Below are 20927 nucleotides of genomic sequence, written 5' to 3' on the forward strand. Positions count from 1 at the left end.
CTTTCAGCACAATTATTGGTGCATTTGCAATTGAATCATTAGAGTATTCCAAATGATATTTTTTGCAGCTTTAGAGTTCAATAGAGCTTGCATGAACATATAGCTTTATTTAGTATGTGGTATATATTATTAGTTTAGATAATACATAAAAATCAGAGACTTGTACTGGCATAAATCAAGAGTCAATACATTTACTCCTAAAGACACTTTCTAATTCAAATTAATAATCTCATTATTCTTCTTCTTGATACATTCTATCAAAATAGAATGCTCTAGAATAAAATGTTACCATCATAATAATAACCCTTATTGTTTCTATGCATCCAGCCCTAGCTTAGCACTTGACAATTTTTAGCTCATTTAATTTCCAGGTCAGCACAAAGTATATACAATTATTCATCTCATTTTACCATGAAGAAAATGAAGCAGAGAGTATAAATAACTTACCCCAGATCATATTTCTAATCGGAATGCTATACAAAATATATAATAGGTGACAGGTCTACTGTACAGATAGTAAAGGTTACAGGCACTCAGAAGGAGTGATCATGAAAGTGAGAACGCGAAGAAAAATTTCCTTGGGTCTTTGCCCTAGTGTCACACTATGAAAACTCAGAATTCAGGTAAGGGTAGATTTGTGTTGCTGAGCTATGAGGAAAATAACATGTTGGCAGACTACTATTTGTGTGAAAACATGAGGTGAATATCAAGATGGAATCCACAATCCCTAGGGTAATGGCAAAAAATGGTCCTGTAGTGGTCAGTTCAGTTCAGTCACTCAGTCGTGTCTGACTCTGAGACCCCATGAATCACAGCACGCCAGGCCTCCTTGTTCATCACCAACTCCTGGAGTTCACTCAGACTCACATCCATTGAGTCAGTGATGCCATCCAGCCATCTCATCCTCTGTTTTCCAATGAGTCAACTCTTCCCATGAGGTGGCCAAAGTACTGGAGTTTCAGCTTTAGCATCATTCCTTCCAAAGAAATCCCAGGGCTGATCTCCTTCAGAATGGACTGGTTGGATCTCCTTGCAGTCCAAGGGGCTCTCAAGAGTCTTCTCCAACACGACAGCTCAGAAGCATCAATTCTTCGGCACTCAGCTTTCATCACAGTCCAACTCTCACATCCATACATGACCACAGGAAAAACCATAACCTTGACTAGATGGACCTTTGTTGGCAAAGTAATGTCTCTGCTTTTCAATATGCTATCTAGGTTGGTCATAACTTTTCTTTCAAGGAGTAAGTGTCTTTTAATTTCATGGCTGCAGTCACCATCTGCAGTGATTTTGGAGCCCAAAACTGTAGTGGTAGATTGGTTCAATTTCAAAGGATTTTAAAAGACAAGAGAGAAAAAAAAAATGCAAAGAACTTGATTTCTATTTTGTCTGTAGAAGATATTTGCAACTGTCTATGTCAGCTTGAAAAGAAACTTTACCTATGGTGGATACTTCTTGAAACTAGAAAGTCATCTCTTGTGCTGTCAACCTTTGCTGGAGACAAGGAGAATATAGTCTAGCACTCTCTCACGCCAGTGGGAAGAATGAGCCTGCCTTGATTATTGGTATAAGGTGGTAGTCTCAGTGCTGCTGTTACAGATCTATCTGAGATTAAAAATAAAATAATACTGATACATACTGATGCTCCACAGCAGCTACAAATGACATAGAATAAAATCAGAATTCTTATTCATCATATGTTATTGGAGAATAGTTGTATAGATTTCATATTTGAGTTTACCTTTGTTAATCTTAAAAAAATAGCCTGTTTGTTTATGGTGAAATGGGTTTATTTCAGAATAACAGAGAACTGCAATTTGGGACAGGTAAACTAAAGTCAATCATAGGCAAGTTTGAAGAAACAAAGGGAAGTCAGCTTTTATTAGGTTTTAGGAGGAAACTGGGCAGGAGTGTTTTAAATAAAAGTTCATTGGAAGAGAACAAGAGTTTTAGACTATAACATTTTCATTTTGGCTGCAAATAATAATTGTACATTGTTGTCAGGACAAGGAGCAGTCTTCTGTCCTTGTCTTAAAATTCTCTGTAAAAAAAAAGTCCTCCCTGTACCAGAAGAAAAGTAACTTATTATCATAGATAAGGAGTTGAGACTGAGGGAGTTAGAATTCTATACAAACAGCACTTGTTAAAATAGTAATTTTTTTTTCTATCTGATGGTTATGCAGGCGGCAAGAAGTGGTCGGTACATGCATGAAAGTTATCCCTCTGGGACTTCCTGACTCCACTTCAAGAGAGGTTCCCTTTATTTATTTTTACAACTTTGAAATAATAAGTTACCAATACTTTCCACCAGTCTAATACCAAGATCTTTACAGATAATGTATGTAACAAAGGTAATGAGTAAAATAATGGAGAAATTAGATTAATAATTTGAACTGATATTCTTGCTGTATTCATTCAAAATTCTGACTTTACTGAGTTCTGGATATTGAAAAAAACATATAACCCAAAGCACTTAGTAGTTTTCATTGATTTTGAATAATTCAATCAGATCCACTTTAAATTAGGGGTTACCTTAGCAAGATAATCTTAGTGTTAAGAGTGTCTCATCAAAAGTAAATACTGCACAAGTCCTTAATCATCTCATTTTCTGTGTTTTCATAGTCCTTTACATATTAAGTCATTGCTTATCTTTTTTACTGCAGGGCAATACAAAATGACAGGCTTCTCTAGATGAAAGCAAGTATCCTATTCTATACGTGGCAATACAGAAGCCAGAGTATCCTGTAATTTATCACTTTCCTAATATTTCTGAGGTTTCTATTTTCCTTCTTCATTTGTTATTCCATATATATTTAGTGTGCTGTCTCGGCTTCTTGTGCTTAATATAACTGGAAATTATTCTTATTCTTCCTAGGAATGTGAGACATGAAAGGATAGTTATGAAAACTTTGCAGAATATAAAGTGGTAGTTAAATACTTAATAAAAATTAATAATTCTGTAGTTCAAAGAAATAAAAGAAGACTTCAAGCATACACTTCCAAATGAATTATCTTCTCTGTCTAGAGCTTTCTAAATCAATGGCACCTTTGAATTCCTATTAAGCTGGATAAAAGTAAAACCATCTTATAAAACATCAACACAAAAATCATAGTATAGAAAACAACAAAACAACAGCAACAAAGCAAGAAAAGCAACAGAATAAAGCATCACTATCTAAGTTGAACAGTATTGTGAAATACTTGTTTATTACTTAAATATATAAAAAAACATTTTACTTTAAAAATTGTAATTTTTAAATTTATGTGTGTTTACTTTATACACTTTATTTGGGAAGTGAGAGCTATTATTCTGAGGAGACTTAAAAGACATTCAGGTTGAGAACAGGAATTTCAGTTCAGTTCAGTTGGTCAGTCATGTCTGACTCTTTGCAACCCCATAGGCTGCAGCATGCCAAGCTTCCCTGTCCATCACCAGCTCCCAGAGCTTGCTCAAACTCATGTCCTTCAAATAGTGATGCCATCCATCCATCTCATCCTCTGTCATCCCCTTCTCCTCCTGCCTTCAATTTTTCCCAGCATCAGTCTTTTCCAATGAGTCAGTTCTTTGTATGAGATAGCCAAAGTATTGGAGTTTCAGTTTCAGCATCAATCCTTCCAATGAATATTCAGGACCTATTTCCTTTAGGATTGACTGGTTGGATCTCCTTGCAGTCCAAGGGACTCTGAAGAGTCTTCACCAACACCACAGTTCCAAAGCATCAATTCTTCGGCCCTCAACTTTCTTTTCAGTCCAACTCTCACATCCATACATGACTACTGGAAAAACCATAGCTTTGACTATATGGACATTTGTTATCAAAGTAATGTCTCTGTTTTCTTAACATGCTGTCTAGGTTATTCATAGCTTTTCTTCCAAGGAGCAAGCGTCTTTTATTTTTTTTTTAATTTATTTTATTTTTTAACTTTACAATATTGTACTGGTTTTGCCATATATCGAAATGAATCCACCACAGGTATACATGTGTTCCCCATCCTGAACACTCCTCCTTCCTCCCTCCCCATACCATCCCTCTGGGTCGTCCCAGTGCACCAGCCCCAAGCATCCAGTACCGTGCATCGAACCTGGACTGGCAACTCGTTTCATATATGATATTATACATATTTCAATGCCATTCTCCCAAATCATCCCACCCTCTCCCTCTCCCACAGAGTCCAAAAGACTGTTCTATACGTCAGTGTCTCTTTTGCTGTCTCGTATACAGGGTTGTTGTTACCATCTTTCTAAATTCCATATATATGCATTAGTATACTGTATTGGTGTTTTTCTTTCTGGCTTACTTCACTCTGTATAATAGGCTCCAGTTTCATCCACCTCATTAGAACTGATTCAAATGTATTCTTTTTAATGGCTGAGTAATACTCCATTGTGTATATGTACCATAGCTTTCTTAAATTTCATGGCTGCAGTCACCATCTTCAGTGATTCTGGAGCATAAGAAAATAAAGTCTGTCACTGTTTCCCCATATATTTGCCATGAAGTGATGGGACCGGATTCCATGATCTTAGTTTTTTGAATGTTGAGTTTTAAGTCACTTTTTTCACTCTCCTCTTTCACTTTCATCAAGATGTTCTTTAGTTCCTCTCCACTTTCTGCCATAAGGGTGATGTCATCTGCATATCTGAGGTTATTGATACTTCTCCCAGCAATCTTGATTCCAGCTTGTGCTTCATGCAGACCAGCATTTTACACGATGTACTTTGCATATAAGTTAAATAAGCAAGGTGACAATATACAGCCGTGATATACTCCTTTCCCAATTTGGAACCAATCCATTATTCCATGTCTGGTTCTAACTGTTGCTTCTTGACTTGCATACAGATTTCTCAGGAGGCAGATAAGGTGCCTTAAAAGACATTAATGTTGAGAACAGTAATTTAGGAACATGTATATCATAAGGAAATATGATGAGGAAAAGCTAAAATAACAAGCATGTTTTTTCTAGCCTGTGAGAGTTGGTAACTGAGGTTGAAGCACTGTGGGGGCCCCAGCAAATTGAAGGGAAACAGGAGAAAAGCAACAGCAGCTTAAATGGTCATAAGATAAACAACAGCCATGCTAATTAAAAACAACACATAATTATATAAGCCTTTTTGTAATTCTACATAAAATTAGCTTTATTACATAGGCTGTATTTGGTAATTTGTTAATATTGCAAAAATGCTAAATTAATATAGTTATATAATCAATGTATAAATATACCTCTCTGGGAAGAAAAACAGTAATTCCTTAAGGAAAAATATCTCTACTTTACTTTATTTCCATAATTTGAAGGAAGGAAAAATATGAACTTCTTGTATTTCTTTTAAACTTCAATATTTTATTAAGGAACATTTCATAAAATATCTTGCATAGTCATTTGAGCACTATGAATTCATTTTGCTCTTATTGTTCTTATTTATACTACAGAAAAGGTATGTGTACATTATGGTAGATCAGGAATTTGGCTAATGAGACAAATATTGGAAAATGCAAGCAATTAATACCTAATGGATAGTTTTGAATAGTTGAAAGCAACTTTTAATAGTTCTTGTACATTGATTACCATTCACACAAGTTTACTATGCTATCATATTTCTTTAGAAATAATGTATGTTTTAATAAATGGATGAAAATGTCCTTTTTGATGCATTGAGGAAAGGAAGCTGAATTATTGGACCCAGAAAAATAAACTGATTACATTAAAATATTTCTTCTTTCTCTAACCTGTATTGAAGTGATAAAGGAAGCGATTTAGAATCATAAAAAGAATAAATAAAGAATCAATGAAGGTGAGGTCCTAATTTACTTCCCAGTTTTATTTAAACTTAGTTCTTCATTGCTATAAGGCATAAAAGTTATTGAATTTTACTACATTCACCTCACGCTGATTTCCTATCAAACAGAATATCAGTGGAACACCTCTGCTGAGCTCCCTACATGAAATTGTCCTTTTGTATGTCTCATAATCGGCGGCGATGTGGCCAAGCATCTGGCAGTGACAAGCAGACGTCTTTGATTTATTGGGTAATATCACCACTTGTTAGTGGATGGTTGAGCAGGAGACTAAAAGAGCATAAAATCAGAGAGAATAAATTATGAAGGCACCGAACTGTGCCATTATAAACCCTTCCTTGTCACAGCTGTGACATCTCATAGGAAATGGAGGATGACAGCCGCGTTCATTCTTCAAAGGGCCAATACCTTCTACTTGTGATCCTGACCATAAATAAATAAATAAAGCAAACAAACCACATAAGCAAGTCAGAACTCAAATAGGAAATGCCTTCCCCTCAATAGAGCACTTGGGTTCCCTTTTTCTTCTTCTACTTGAAAGTAGATCAGAACAAAGCCAACTTGGATTAGAAGCAGACACTAGGAGAGCTCTAGGATATTAAGTACATCTGTCATTCACATTAGAACCTGAAAACCCAGGAGGTTGACTTACCCCCTATTGCTTTTTTCCTTTTTTAGTCACTCTGAAAAGATTACTCTTACTTAAATTGGTTACTGAAATACTGTTTTAGTGAGTCAATTTAGCCAATCAATTCATACTAGAAATCTTTACCTAGGAAATGATTTTTAAGGCTACCCAACTTCAGTTAGTATTTTCTAAAACAATGTTTCAGAATAATTTAAAGTTTGAAATGGCTCTCTAAGTTATGTTAATCTGTCAAAATAATTAAAACACGTGCAAATAAAAATTTGTTTAAACTGCATGATAGTAAGAAAATATGCAGTAGTGGAGAGAATATGCATCTTGGAACTTGAAATAAGCTCTTAGATAATTGCCTTCTGTTACAATATTTTAAAATTTAATTGTTTCTTTGGAATGTAACATTTACTTTATTCTATATTTTTACTATCCACACAAGTTTTTGAATTTAAATAGTATTAAATCAAAGGAAAGTAAAAGTTAATGAGTATATTCTTCACTTTCATAGACACTAATCAAGCTTCATACTTTCATTGATGTATTTCAAGAGCCATGGAAGGATGATTTTTAAGACCAGTCTTAACCATGTGACTTACAGGGAAATGACAGAAATGGAGTATTGTAAGACATGGTTCAGCATTGTGAACATTGTGAAGGGAACAATAAGAAAGGGGAAATCTTACGTACTCATCAAATTGTATTTATTTAGTTTTTATATGTCAATCATACCTAAACAGTTTTTAAAAATCAGTGAGGATAGAGAAAGAATTATGAAAAGGAGTGGTGGTAGGAAGGATAGAGAGAGAAGTTGGGACCATATTATAAAAGGATTTCTCTGCCATGAAATATATTTAGTCATTTATTAATTTAAAATCTACCTTTCTTTAGAAAGAGTTTATTACTAATTACAAAGACACACAAAATATAATAAATTAAATTAGATTTTAAATGATAATAAATATGAAAACAAAGCCAAAAATAAATCTAATACTAAAATGTAAACCATAGGCTACTTTAATATTAAGATCATTCATAATTTTTGCTCAAAGCTTTTTATCAGTCACTGTGAAAATAGAAATTGGTCAATTACAGTTTAAGATATCTTCAACATTGAAAGAGAAAAAAAATTCACATTTGTAGAATAATTTTTATATTGACTTATAATATATTCCAGTATTACACTAAAAAGTTAAATTGAGACAAAACAATTCCATTGAAGTAAGGTACAGTGGATATTTAAGATACTGACTACATATGTAGAAAAGATGACTGTCCTAATGTAGTTAGCCCTTTTTCCTTGAATATAGCCAAGTGTTCTCTCTAAGAAAGTCTAAGAATTTTTCAAAATATTTCCAATTTTATTTTACAAATTAAGTTTTCTATTTTAAAATTTATTTTCCACATTTGTGCAATATAACTGGATAGGTTTTTGCTCAAGTTGGAGAATACATTTGACACATAATGGCACAAGGTAAGAAGTATATATGGTCAGATAGCAAATTAAAAACTCACTTTGGGCTATATTAATGGATTCTTTAAGAATGTTCGTCTTCCACAGCAACTGATGCTGAGGTTAAATCACAGGGCTTTGTAACTTCTAATTAAGAGGAAAATGTGCATTCAAATCCTGTGATTAAAAACATCACCGCTGCTTCTGCTAAGCTGCTTCAGTCGTGTCCGACTCTGTGCGACCCCATAGATGGCAGCCCAGCAGGCTCCCCCGTCCCTGGGATTCTCCAGGCAAGAACACTGGAGTGGGTTGCCATTTCCTTCTCCAATGCATGAAAGTGTAAAGTGAAAGTGAAGTCGCTCAGTTATGTCTGACTCCTAACGACCCCATGGACTGCAGCCCACCAGGCTCCTCCATCCATGGGATTTTCCAGGCAAGAGTACTGGAGTTGGTTGCCATTGCCTTCTCCGACAAACACCACAAATGTTCCTAAAAATAAGTGCAATTACAGATTTTCTTAATTGCAGGTATTGGTTTGGAATAAAACTGCTGCCCATTTGGCAACACTTTTCAGTTTTATCCAGAGGAAGTGAGGACCAGGACTTTCAATATGAGTGTGGTGGATAATAATTCCAGGAATTGTAACTATTCTGTAAAATTATAGGTGTTAGACTGGATCCTTAGAGTTTTGCTCTTAGAAAAATGAAGTTGGGCTCTTTAAAATAGCTGCAAGATTTTTGAGGATAAAAGTTTCAAAATATTTTATATCATAAGGGGATCTTGAATTTCTACATGGTTGAGTTTGAGCTTGATGCTAATACTGCATGGATATTTGCCTTGCAATGCACAGTCCATGGCACATTCAACTAAAAAGAAGCTAAAGTAAAATCATTTTTTCCTCAGGGCAAAATTAACCTTGACTGAGAACTGTGGCAGAAGCACTTAGCCTCTATTTTTAATTTCTTGAGAAGCCTCCCTACTATTTTCCATAGCAGGTGTACCATTTTATCCAGCAATCCCATGTTGGCGTATTTGTTTAAAATAATTAAAATTAGATTATTGAAAAGATACCTGCAATCCCATGTTCATCATAGCATTATTCACAATAACCAAGGTATAGAAACAGCCCCCATTGTCCATTAAGAGATGAACAGATAAAGAAGTTTTGATATATAATACAATTCAACCTTTAAAAAAGAAACAAAAAAAACTATAACATGTGACAACATGGATGAACATAAAGGATATTATGCTAAGCAAAATAATCCAGTCGTAGAAGGACAAATACTGTATGATTCCACTTAGAGAAGGTGTCTAACACAGTCCGCTTCATAGAAGCAGAGAGTAGAATGGTGGTTGCCAGAGGCTGTGGGGAGGGGATATGAGAAGTTACTAATCAAAGGCTATGAAGTTTCCATCACGCAAGATGAGCTCTGAAGATCTGCTGTAATACTGTATTGTGCACTTAAATTTCTTTTAAAAGGTTGATAGCATGTTAAATGTTCTTACTACAAAATCATCATCATGATAATAATCTATAAATGCTGAAAAAAGAGTTCTGAACAACCAAAAGGCAATAGGTATGGTAAGGAAAAATATATATATATAAGAACATAAAATACACTATGATTTATATCAAAGAATGTTCTGCTTATGTTTTCCTCTAACTGTTTTAGAGTATCTTGTCTTACATTTAGGTCATTAATTCATTTTGAGCTTGTGTGTGGATGTTAGCAAGTGTTCTAATTTATTCTTTTACACATAGCTGTCCAGTTTTCCAAGCACCTCTTATTGAAGATGCTGTTTTATATTCTTGCCTCCTTTGTCAAATACAAGGTGTACATATATTCATGGGTTTATATCTGGGCTTTCTATCTTGTTCCACTGATCTATATTTCTGTTTTTGTGCCAGTACCACACTGTCTTGATGACTGTAGCTTTGTTGTATAGTCTGAAGGGAGTAGTCGGATTCCTCCAGCTGTTTTGCTTTCTCAATATTGCTTTGGCCATTCGGGGCCTTTTGTATTTCGAAACAAATTTTAAGATTTTTTGTTCTAGTTATGTTGAAAATGTTCTTAATAATTTGTGAGGGATTTGCATTGAATATGTAAATTGCCTTGTGTTGTATAGTCATTTTGAAGATACTGGGTTCTTTCAGTCTAAGAACATTGTTTATCTTTCCATCTGTGTCATCTTCAATTTCTTTCATCAGTGTCTTATAGCTTTTATAGTACAGGTCTTTTTGCCTCCTTAGGGAGGTTTCTGGAGAAGGAAATGGCAACCACGGGGGAGCCTGCTGGGCTGCCGTCTATGGGGTCGCACAGAGTCGGACACAACTGAAGTGACTTAGCAGCAGCAGCAGAAGCAGCAGGGAGGTTTATTCCTAGGTATTTTATTCTTTTAAATGCAATAGTAAACGGGACTGTTTCTTTAAATGCTCTTTGTGATGTTTCATCATTAGTACATAGAAATGTAACAGATTTCTGTGTATTAATTTTGCATCCTACAACTTAATTCATCATTGAGCTATAGTAGTTTTCTGGTAGCATCTTTAGGATTTTCTATTCATAATGTCATGTAATCTACAAAGAGTCTTACTTCTTCTTTTCCAGTTTGGATTCCTTTTATTTTTCTTCTCTGACTGCCATGGCTAGAACTTCCAAAACTGAATATAAGTGGCAAGAGTGAATATCTTTATCTTGTTCCTGAGCTCAGAGGAAATGTTTTAAGCTCTCAACATTGAATATAAAGTTAACTGTTGGTTTGTTATACACGGCCTTTATTATGTTGAGGAATGTTGTCTCTGTGCCCACTTTCTGGAGAGTTGTTTTTTTTTTTTTTTTAAATCATAAATGAGTGTTGGATTCCATCAAAATGTTTTTCTATGTCTATTGAGATGATATATGACTTTTGTTTTTCAATTTATTGATGTGGTGTGTGATTTTGATTGATTTTTGGATATTGAAAAATCCTTGCATCCCTGGGATAAATCCCACATGATCATGGTATAAGTTTATTTTAATGTATTGCAGCCCATTAAAAAATAGGCAGAAAACTAAATAGACGTTTCTCCAGAGGAGACATACAGATGGCCAAGAGGCACATGAAAAAATATGCAACATCACTAATTATTAGAGCAATGAAAATCAAAGCTACAATGAGATATTACTTCACACCAGTGAGAATGGCCATCATCAAAAAGTCTACAAACAATAAATGTAGAGAAGAATGTAGAGGAAAGGGAACACTCCTACACTGTTGGTGGGAATATAAATTGCTACAGCCACTATGGTGAACAGTATGGAGGTTCCTTAAAAACAAACAAACATACAAACAAAAACTAAAAATGAAACTACCATATGATCCAGCAATTCCACTCCTGGGCATGTATCCAGAGAAAAACATGGTTTGAAAGGATGTACTCTACTGTTCATTGCAGCATTGTTTACAGTAGTCAAAACATGCGAAGAATCTAAAAAAAAAAATAATGTCCATTGACAAGATGAATGGATAAAGATGATGTGGTACATATGCACAATAGAATAGTACTCAGCTATTAAAAAGAATGAAACAATGCCATTTACAGCAACATGAATGGGCCTGGAGACTATCATAGTAAGAGAAGTAAGTCAGCTAGAAAAAGATAAATATCATGATATTGTCTATATACAGAATATTTAAAATGATACAAATGCACTTATTTACAACATAAAAACAGACCCACTGACTTGAAGAATGAATTTATGGTTACCAGGGTGGTTTGGGGAGGAATAGATGGGAGTTTGGGATTAATATGTATACACAGATATGTGATTATGTAAGACGGAATCACTTTGCTGTACTTCTGATATTAAGATAACATTGTTAATCAACTATGCTCCAATATAAAATTGAAATTTACAAAAATTAAAAAAATAAATTCGGGCAAGACTATAGCTCTCTGGATCTCTGTATTATTTAACCTTCAATGTTGTTATGATTTTAAACAATGTAATGTTTAAAACAAAATTTAAATTAAGCTCTACATAAATATTTATTATATTCATAAAATATTTTGTCCATAGAACCCATGATAATTCAGGGCTCTAACAAACTCTTCAGGTAGTTTCCAAAAAGATGTCTAGTAAAGTATTTTTCCTTTCTAGTGATTTTCCCCTACCTCAATCAGAACTAGATAAATTGTTGGCTTCGTAGTTTACATTTTAAGAAAAGAGATTATATTTTATCTTGGAGAAAAATCATAAAGCTCTGTCATAATTCTTTAGATTGTGGTATACATGACTCATTTTGTGATTTTATTCTCTCTCTCTATACACACACACACACACACACACACACAAACACATACCTACAAACACATACACATGAATATTACCAGATTGTAAGCAACAATTTTACCATTGTATTTCTAGTAAAGGAACTAGCTAGAAAATAATTTATATTTACACATAGTAACATGCACATAAACCACTTAGATCTAAAACTTATTGGAAAATTACAAATTATATTTTTATATATGTTTTACATAATATGCATTTATATATAATAGTATATAGTATAGTTTGTATATACTTGAGCACTAGTCATGGTGCAAAATGATTCATATACATTATTTTAATTAGTCTCAAAATATTTGAAAGGTAGTATCATTAGTCTCATAGTTTAGAAGTGTGACATATCCAGCTAAGTGGAAGTGCTCAGGTTCAAATTTGGATCTCTTTAAGTGCATATTTCAAGTGCATTATTCTTTTTTCTCAGTAATAAGTTGAATAATGAAAGATGCTAATGGTTTAAGATATTATTATTCCAATAATCTAACTTTAAAAAGAGGGATTGCATGACACAGTTCTAAAATTATGTATATTGAATTTGGCTGAGAGTCCCTGCCAAGATTTCTGGTTATTATCTTTGGAAATGCTCCTGGTTTTCAAGGTGCTGACCTTCTACCTTAAACATTTTGTTTTGCCTTGTCAGGTGTATGGAAAATGCATATCAGTGTTTCCTATATTGAACGTTATTCTTTCTTTAATAAAATATATGTAGGTCTAGTTCCTTTAAATGAAAAGGAAAAATCTTGTCTATAAGTGTATCTCGGCAATGCAAAGGGTATCCTCATTTTCACATGTAATGAGAGAGTGTTAAAAATATATACCTTCAAATTGCACGATGCTTTGCATTGAAAGAACCAGTAATAATGACATGGACTACTTTCCTATCAGGATTAACTTCTTTGGTTTGAAGTAGAACTGCAATTAAAATATTACTGAGGCGAATTCTCAATGGCACAGCACTAGACACTTCTTACACACTTGAGTGGGTACAAGTGTAGCCATGCGCAGCCATGTGTGGTGAATCTGTCAGAACTAACAGCAGGAACTCTGATAAGAGTCCTCTATCAGTAAGCCGGCTGGATAGCCCAAGGTCTTTGAATTGTTATTATAACCAGCACCCAATAGTGAGGCCAATACTGAGTCTCTTCATATTTTTTCAGTACGTGTTTCTGAACTTTCCATAGGTTTATTCTGTTTTGGACATTGAGATCATGTAGAAGTGCAAGCATAGCTTTTGTCAGAACTTAAGTACTTTTTCCTCCCTGTGATGATAGAGAGAGATGTGGTATGAAGGAGGGTATAGGATGCTATTTTCCAAATAGAATAGCATGTTTTATGAGGATAAAAAACAATCAGGAGACTTTACTGTATCCCCATTCATGTTAGATTGTCATAACACAGAGGCTCATATTTTAGAAGACTAAATATTTAAGTTATAAATTCCTGATACTAGGTTTCTTCTTTTTTCTGACCGCTCTGCTGACCTCAACATAAGTTAGTCTTTCCAGCCAGGTTGGTCTACTCTCTGTACCTTAACTACATTTTGTTTTGACATGGCCTCTGTTCTGCTTAGACAATCCAGGTCCACTCTCCACACCATACTCCTACCACTGATGTTTCCTGTCCTGTGGCCTCAGTCTGATCCATATCAATATACCCTTGAGCACTGATTATTGATAGTTACTTATTCATAACTTTTATCTGTGGCCTAATATCATGTAACATTTTCAGCAATTATATGCAAAAGTGATCCATCTCTTCACATTAGTTCTGATTTTAAAGAACTCGCATATATTCAAATTAAACTTGCACAATGCAGATTATTTTTAATGATCACCTATAGTTTGGATCAAAAATAATTATTTAATCCAATTGTAAATAAGCTCATGTTACATCATTTTAAAAATCGATGTGTATCAATGTGTGTGAATTTATTGCAATATCTTTTTTATGTAGTTTTGCCATCAGAGCAATTATGCAAAAGCTTCCTGGGAGAAGGAAGGTAAAATAAATGAGTGAAGCCTACTGCTGCTGCTGCTGCTGCTGCTGCTAAGTTGCTTCAGTTGTGTCTGACTCTGTGCAATCCCATAGATGGCAGCCCACCAGGCTTCCCCGTCCCTGGGATTCTCCAGGCAAGAATACTGGAGTGGGTTGTCATTTCCTTCTCCAATGCATGAAAGTAAAAAGTGAAAGTGAAGTTGCTCAGTCGTGTCCAACTCTTAGCGACCCCATGGATTGCAGCCTACCAGGCTCCTCCATCCATGGATTTTCCAGGCAAGAGTACTGGAGTGGGTGCCATTGCCTTCTCCGGAGTAAAGCCTATCAGGTGTTAAAATAGCAGTAGCACAAGCTGGCAACAGCTACAGGCTTGATGCTGGGAAGTAACAGGGGTTGGAAGACTCCATAGAGAACTGGAGAGTACATGAGCTATTAAAAGTGGTTCAGTTCAGTTCAGTTCAGTTGCTCAGTTGTGTCCGACTCTTTGCGACCCCATGAATTGCAGCACGCCAGGCCTCCCTGTCCATCACCAACTCACGGAGTTCACTCAGACTCACGTCCATCGAGTCGGTGATGCCATCCAACCATCTCATCCTTTGTCGTCCCCTTCTCCTGCCTCCAATCCCTCCCAGTGTCAGAGTCTTTTCCAATGAGTCAACTCTCAGCATGAGGTGGCCAAAATATTGGAGTTTCAGCTTTAGCCTCAGTCCTTCCGAAGAACACCCAGGGCTGATCTCCTTCAGAATGGACTGGTTGGATCTCCCTGCAGTCTAAGGGACTCTCACGAGTCTTCTCCAACACCACAGTTCAAAAGCATCAGTTCTTCGGTGCTCAGCTTTCTTCACAGTCCAACTTTCACATCCACACATGACCACTGAAAAAACCATAGCCTTGACTAGACAGACCTTTGTTGGCAAAGTGATGTCTCTGCTTTTCAGTATGCTATCTAGGTTGGTCATAACTTTCCTTCCAAGGAGTAAGCATCTTTTAATTTCATGGCTGCAATCACCATCTGCAGTGATTTGGGAGCCCCAAAAAATAAAGTCTGACACTGTTTCCCCTGTTTCCCCATCTATTTCCCATGAAGTGGTTCAGTGTTACTCAACGCGGAGGGTTTGTAGCCATGTGATGATACATGCTAAGATCAGCCTTACCTTCCAATGTTATTTACAGAGAATTTTGAAAGATGAATTTACATGTAAAATTTCACAATTTTTTTCTATGTTAGCAAATAATTTGGTGTATAGAAAACATTCATTTTTTGGTGAACTCAGGCTAGTTCTCAGCTTATTTGTAAATTCTAAGTATTTAATATATTTGAAGGGAGATTCTAGAATTGAGAGAGTAATAAAAAAGGGAACATTTTAAAAGAATCTAGGAAATATTTATTATTATTATTGCCAGCTTAATTCATTAATATAAGACAAAACATAAAACACATGTAATAATACGCTATTTCAAGAATATCTCAACTAGCAAGAAGGAAGGATTATAAAGGACATGAGAAGAAACATTTGAGGGAGATGAATACATTTATTATAATTATACATAATTTTATATATTTGGTTGTGGTGATATGTCAAACATTAAATTGTATACTTTAGATATGCAAAAATTATTGTAAGTCATTTATACCTCATTAAAATTATTATAAACAACAGTGGTATATAAGTCTTTAAATGAATTTAAGATAATATAAATATCACAGCATTTTTTAATTGTGAGAAAATTTATATTCATTGATAGGCTCAAATTTTTCTCACAGTTTGATGCATTTTGATCAAATTACACACAGACTTAATCAATACCCTGATCATGACAGAGAACATACCATCAACCAAATAAAGTTCCTTCATGCACTTTCCAGTCAAACCAAACCCACCATAAGCAGTGGTTTGATTTCTGTAACCTCAGATTAGTTTCTTCTGTGATAGTATATTATATAAATGGGTTCTTTGGTTTGTCTGTATTCTTTTGCGTCTGGCTTCTCTCACTTGAAAATATTTTTGATTATCAGGGTTGTTATGCATGTAAGTAGTTTGTTCATTTTTATGAATGACTAGGGCTTCATCATTTGTTTATGCCTTTCAGCTACTGCTGGACATTTAGGCTGCTTCCAGTTTGGGGCTATTATAATAAAGGCACTAGGAGCATTCATATGTCAAAAAAAATTCAACTTCTATGATGTCTGAGTATAATGATAAAAGATTTCATAAATATTTCTCATATTGTGTTGCTCTTCCAGTGTAAAATGAGCACAAATGATATTTGAGTAGAAAGTAAGGAAAAGATTTTGGGTAGAACATCTGTAACTGTACTTTTAGATCTACCACTTTTTAGCTGTGTAACATTACACAAGTCAAAGGATCTTTCCTGACTATAAGGTTTTTTGTTTTGTTTTGTTTTGTTTTGCAGTTGTGTGATGTTAGTTTATATTGATCGTTTGGTAAAATAAGGCATTGAATTATAGAGTCCCTTAAAAGAGTAGAATGTTAAAATTGTACATGAAATGATGACGACATCATTTGGAAAATTATGTGACCTTCACAATTCACTACTCTTTTACGAAAGGTTTTAAATTGAGGGTGTTGAACTAAGCCTCCTAAAGCTCTAGTATTATGTGACTAGACTGACTGACTTTATGACTTATAGAAATAAATTGGTATTTACATGTTATACCACTTTAGTCTTTTTTTTTTTTTTTTTTTTTTACCACTTTAGTCTTAATCAGAAAGAAGCTTCACATTTGAAATCAACAACAGATGATTTCAGTTGTTTCACTCTGCAAGTATTATTTGGTTCTCCTCTTTAAAATGTGGTATGGGCAATGCATAGTAGATGGAGTGTCTCCAGTTTTAATCATTTCACTTTTCATTTGAAAAGTAATTCATCATGAGAAGTCAGTGGGGTATAGAGAGCACTAATTGCAGCAAAATATCAAGGACAGTTTTCCTCTGTCTTAATTAAACATTAATGAGTAAAGTTATTTGCAAATACATGCTGCAGGGATGGACTTGTCTATCTACGTTTGGTAAACACTGACCCTAGGTGTCAAAATAAAGCACCTTAATTGATTTATACAGGAATAGTTTTAAAAGATTGCACCTGGCTTGACATTTCCTTAGGTTTTCATAGAGTAGTTTCTGATAAATTATTTATAAAGAAACTTTTTTCCTGACCTATCCTAATTACAGGAGTGATTTTTTTTCAAACTAATCAATTTTGTATAAATTTCACTTTTCTTCTTGGTTTTTCTATCAATTTAAGGAATTCCATAGTAAATGATGAGGAATCAAGTTTTCTTTATATTTCAGAAGGACTATGCAAGCAAGTTACTTTTTTCTTGATTATTGGAAGTATTTTATAAGATTTTAGATATTTTACTTTTTTGAATTAATATTTTATATGAATATATTTATTTCATTTCATTTATTTATTAATCTACATACTTTATATTAATATAAACTATATTAATATATAGCTTGAGTTATAATTCAAAATCCCTAAATAAATTTAAAAGCCTAAGGAATGCATTTAATTCCAACTTACAAATCTTAAATTACTGGTCTAAGTAACATTGCATTTGATTCTTTAGAGTGTATATAAGTAAGTTGAAATACTAAAAAAAAGTGTGAAAGAAACTTTCTGGCTCTCATATTAAACTGATCTGTGGATATCAAAGGGGAATTTCACAAGATAACCTTTAAATTAGATGATATATAATTTTTTACTAGATTTCTTCTTACTCTTCTCTGAATGATTCCCCAGATTATGTTTGTTTTGATATGTATGCTGCTGCTGCTACGTTGCTTCAGTCGTGTCCAACTCTGTGTGACCCCATAGACGGCAGCCCACCAGGCTCCCCCGACCCTGGGATTCTCCAGGCAAGAACACTGGGGTGGGTTGCCATTTCCTTCTCCATTTGATATGTATAATTAAGTAATAATTTTGAAACCTTAAAAATTATAATTAACAGTTTTAAATAATTAACTATACATTTCACTAAGTCCTTTTAGTTTCTTACATAAGAAGAGAATTTACCAATAATACAGTCTAAATCTTACAACAAAATTTTCCGTAGACCAATGTAGCAATGGAACAACTTTCAGAAAATAACAAAAACATTGTGGAAATCATTTTATAGTATCGGTATGATAGTATATTTTTAGTTGGGGGGGGGAGAAAAAAAATCCTGCTGTGTCTTAGAATGGCTTATAAACTCCTCAGTTTCCTCCTTTCCGATGGTACTGTTAAATTTCACTCTGGATTCTCATGAAACTCTCAGTTTCCCAAACCATATGGCTTGATGCAGATAAAATTGGCTTATGGCAAATAGTGTAAACACACTTCACATTTTTCCACCTGTGAATCTACTGAAGTGTTATGGTATACATTTTTAGGGTTTAGTACCAAATTTTCAGTGAGTCTTTATTTTCAGATTCTTTTTTGTCCTTCTGGGCAACTTCATTGCCACATTTGAAAATAACAGATTGACCCTTGCCTTCATCTTATGACGCTGAGATTTTAGAATAATTTTATTTTCAATTTGGGATTAAAAAAAATGTAAAGGATATTTTATATATATATTAAAAAGTCTTTAGAGTAAACCACAATATTATAAAATAATTAATCCAATTAAAATGTTAAAAAACCTTTAGGGATTTTTGTTTTTAAAATGTAAGTTAAATACACATATTCTTTTTCACCCAAAAGAAAGGAAAATCAATTAATGAATATCTGAAAGTATGAATCAGGAAACAGGAGCTGTCTTCCAAAAGTAATGACGGTCAGCAATAATGGTGATGTTTTGGTATGTTAAAGGAGATTCTTGTCTTCTGTTATTAAAAAAAAAAAAGCCACACAAACACAAATTCATATCCTGACAGACCCTGCAGTGCAGAACCGATTATTTATTTGTAACATTGGCAGTGGTGTTCTTATGGTAAAGGTAGGAGTTTGACTGGATTTGTGTTTCTGAACACAACCACTGAAACAGGGCATCAATATAAGACATATTGGTTAAAAAAAAAAAAAAAGTCTATTGGTGGTAGAAGTCAGTAAAGTAACATTGTGAACAGACAAGTGAGAAAAGATCTTATACTCATTATTAGTTCTAAGAAAAATTTCTACTTGTTCAGAGTATGGCCGTAGCTCATTCCTCACATGTAAAAGATGAGATCAGAGAGAAGCAAACATGGACAGAAGACTTAAACAGACATTTCTCCAAAGAAGACACATAGGGCCAACAGGCCCCTGGGAAGATGCTCGATGTTATTAATTATTAGAGAAATACAGATCAAAACTACATTGAGGTATCACCTCACACCAGTCAGAAGGGCCATCATCAAAAAATTTATAAACAGTAAATGCTGGGAAAAGTGTAGAGAAAGGGAGTCTTTCTTCACTATTAGTGGGGATGTAGATGGATATAGCCACCATGGAGAACTGTATGGAGATTTCTTAAAAAACTAAAAATAGAAATACCATACGACTCAGCAATCCCACTGAGAAAACCATAATTTAAAAAGACACATGCACACCAGTGTTCATCACAGTATTATTTACAATAGCCAGGACATGGAAACAACTTAAATGTCAATCAACAGATGAAAGGAATGAAGAAATGGTACATATACACAATGGAATATTACTCAGCTATGAAAAGGAATGAAATTGAATAATTTGTGGAGATGCAGGTGGGCCTCTGTCTGTCATACAGAGTGAAGTCAGAAAGACAAGTCAGAAAGAGAAAAACAAATATTTTATGTTGGTGCATGTATGTGGAATCAAGAAAAATTCCACAAATAGGTATTCAGTTCAGTTCAGTTCAGTTCAGTAGCTCAGTTGTGTCCGACTCTTTGCGACCCCATGAATCACAGCACACCAGGCCTCTCTGTCCATCACCATCTCCCGGAGTTCACTCAAACTCATGTCCATCAAGTTGGTGATGCCATCCAGCCATCTCATCTTCTGTTGTCCCCTTTTCCTCCTGCCCCCAATCCCTCTCAGCATCAGAGTCTTTTCCAATGAGTCAAGTCTTTGCATGAGGTGGCCAAAGTACTGGAGTTTCAGCATTAGCATCATTCCTTCCAAAGAAATCCCAGGGCTGATCTCCTTTAGAATGGACTGGTTGGATCTCCTTACAGTCCAAGGGACTCTCAAGAGTCTTCTCCAACACCACAGTTCAAAAGCATCAATTCTTCGGTGCTCAGCCTTCTTCACAGTCCAACTCTCACATCCATACATAACCACAGGAAAAACCATAGCCTTGACTAGACGGACCTTTGTTGGCAAAGTAATGTCTCTGCTTTTGAATATGCTATCTAGGTTGGTCATAACCTTCCTTCCAAGGAGTAAACGTTTTTTAATTTCATGGCTGCAGTCACCATCTGTAGTGATTTTGGAGCCCAGAAAAATAAAGTCTGACACTGTTTCCACTGTTTCCCCATCTATTTGCCATGAAGTGATGGGACCGAATGCCATGATCTTCGTTTTCTGAATGTTGAGCTTTAAGCCAACTTTAAACCTATTTGTGGGCTTCCCAGGTGGCCCTAGTGGTAAAGAACCCATCTGCCAATTCAGGAGACACAAGAGACCTGGGTTTGATCCCTGGGTCAGGAAGATCCCCTGGAGGAGGGCTTGGCAACCTACTCCAGTATTCTTGCTTGAAGAATCTCATGGATAGAGAAGTCGGTGGGCTTACAGTCCATAAG

At 34.8% G+C, this 20927-nt stretch overlaps 1 protein-coding gene across 1 annotated transcript in view; it reads left to right on the top strand.

Annotated features, from left to right (window-relative positions):
* LOC147369850 (uncharacterized) overlaps nt 1-18000 on the top strand; it is a 245595-nt gene extending 227595 nt beyond the window's left edge. The window contains exon 4 of the transcript XR_015168620.1: nt 17983-18000. The gene's annotated coding sequence lies outside the window, so the exon portion shown is untranslated. The remainder of the gene's footprint in view (nt 1-17982) is intronic.
* Nucleotides 18001-20927: the final 2927 nt, after the last annotated feature.

This window comes from Bos grunniens, chromosome 7, assembly GCF_055505025.1.
Source record: "Bos grunniens cultivar Pamir isolate PY7600 chromosome 7, Bosgru_T2T1.0, whole genome shotgun sequence".
NCBI lineage: Eukaryota > Metazoa > Chordata > Mammalia > Artiodactyla > Bovidae > Bos > Bos grunniens.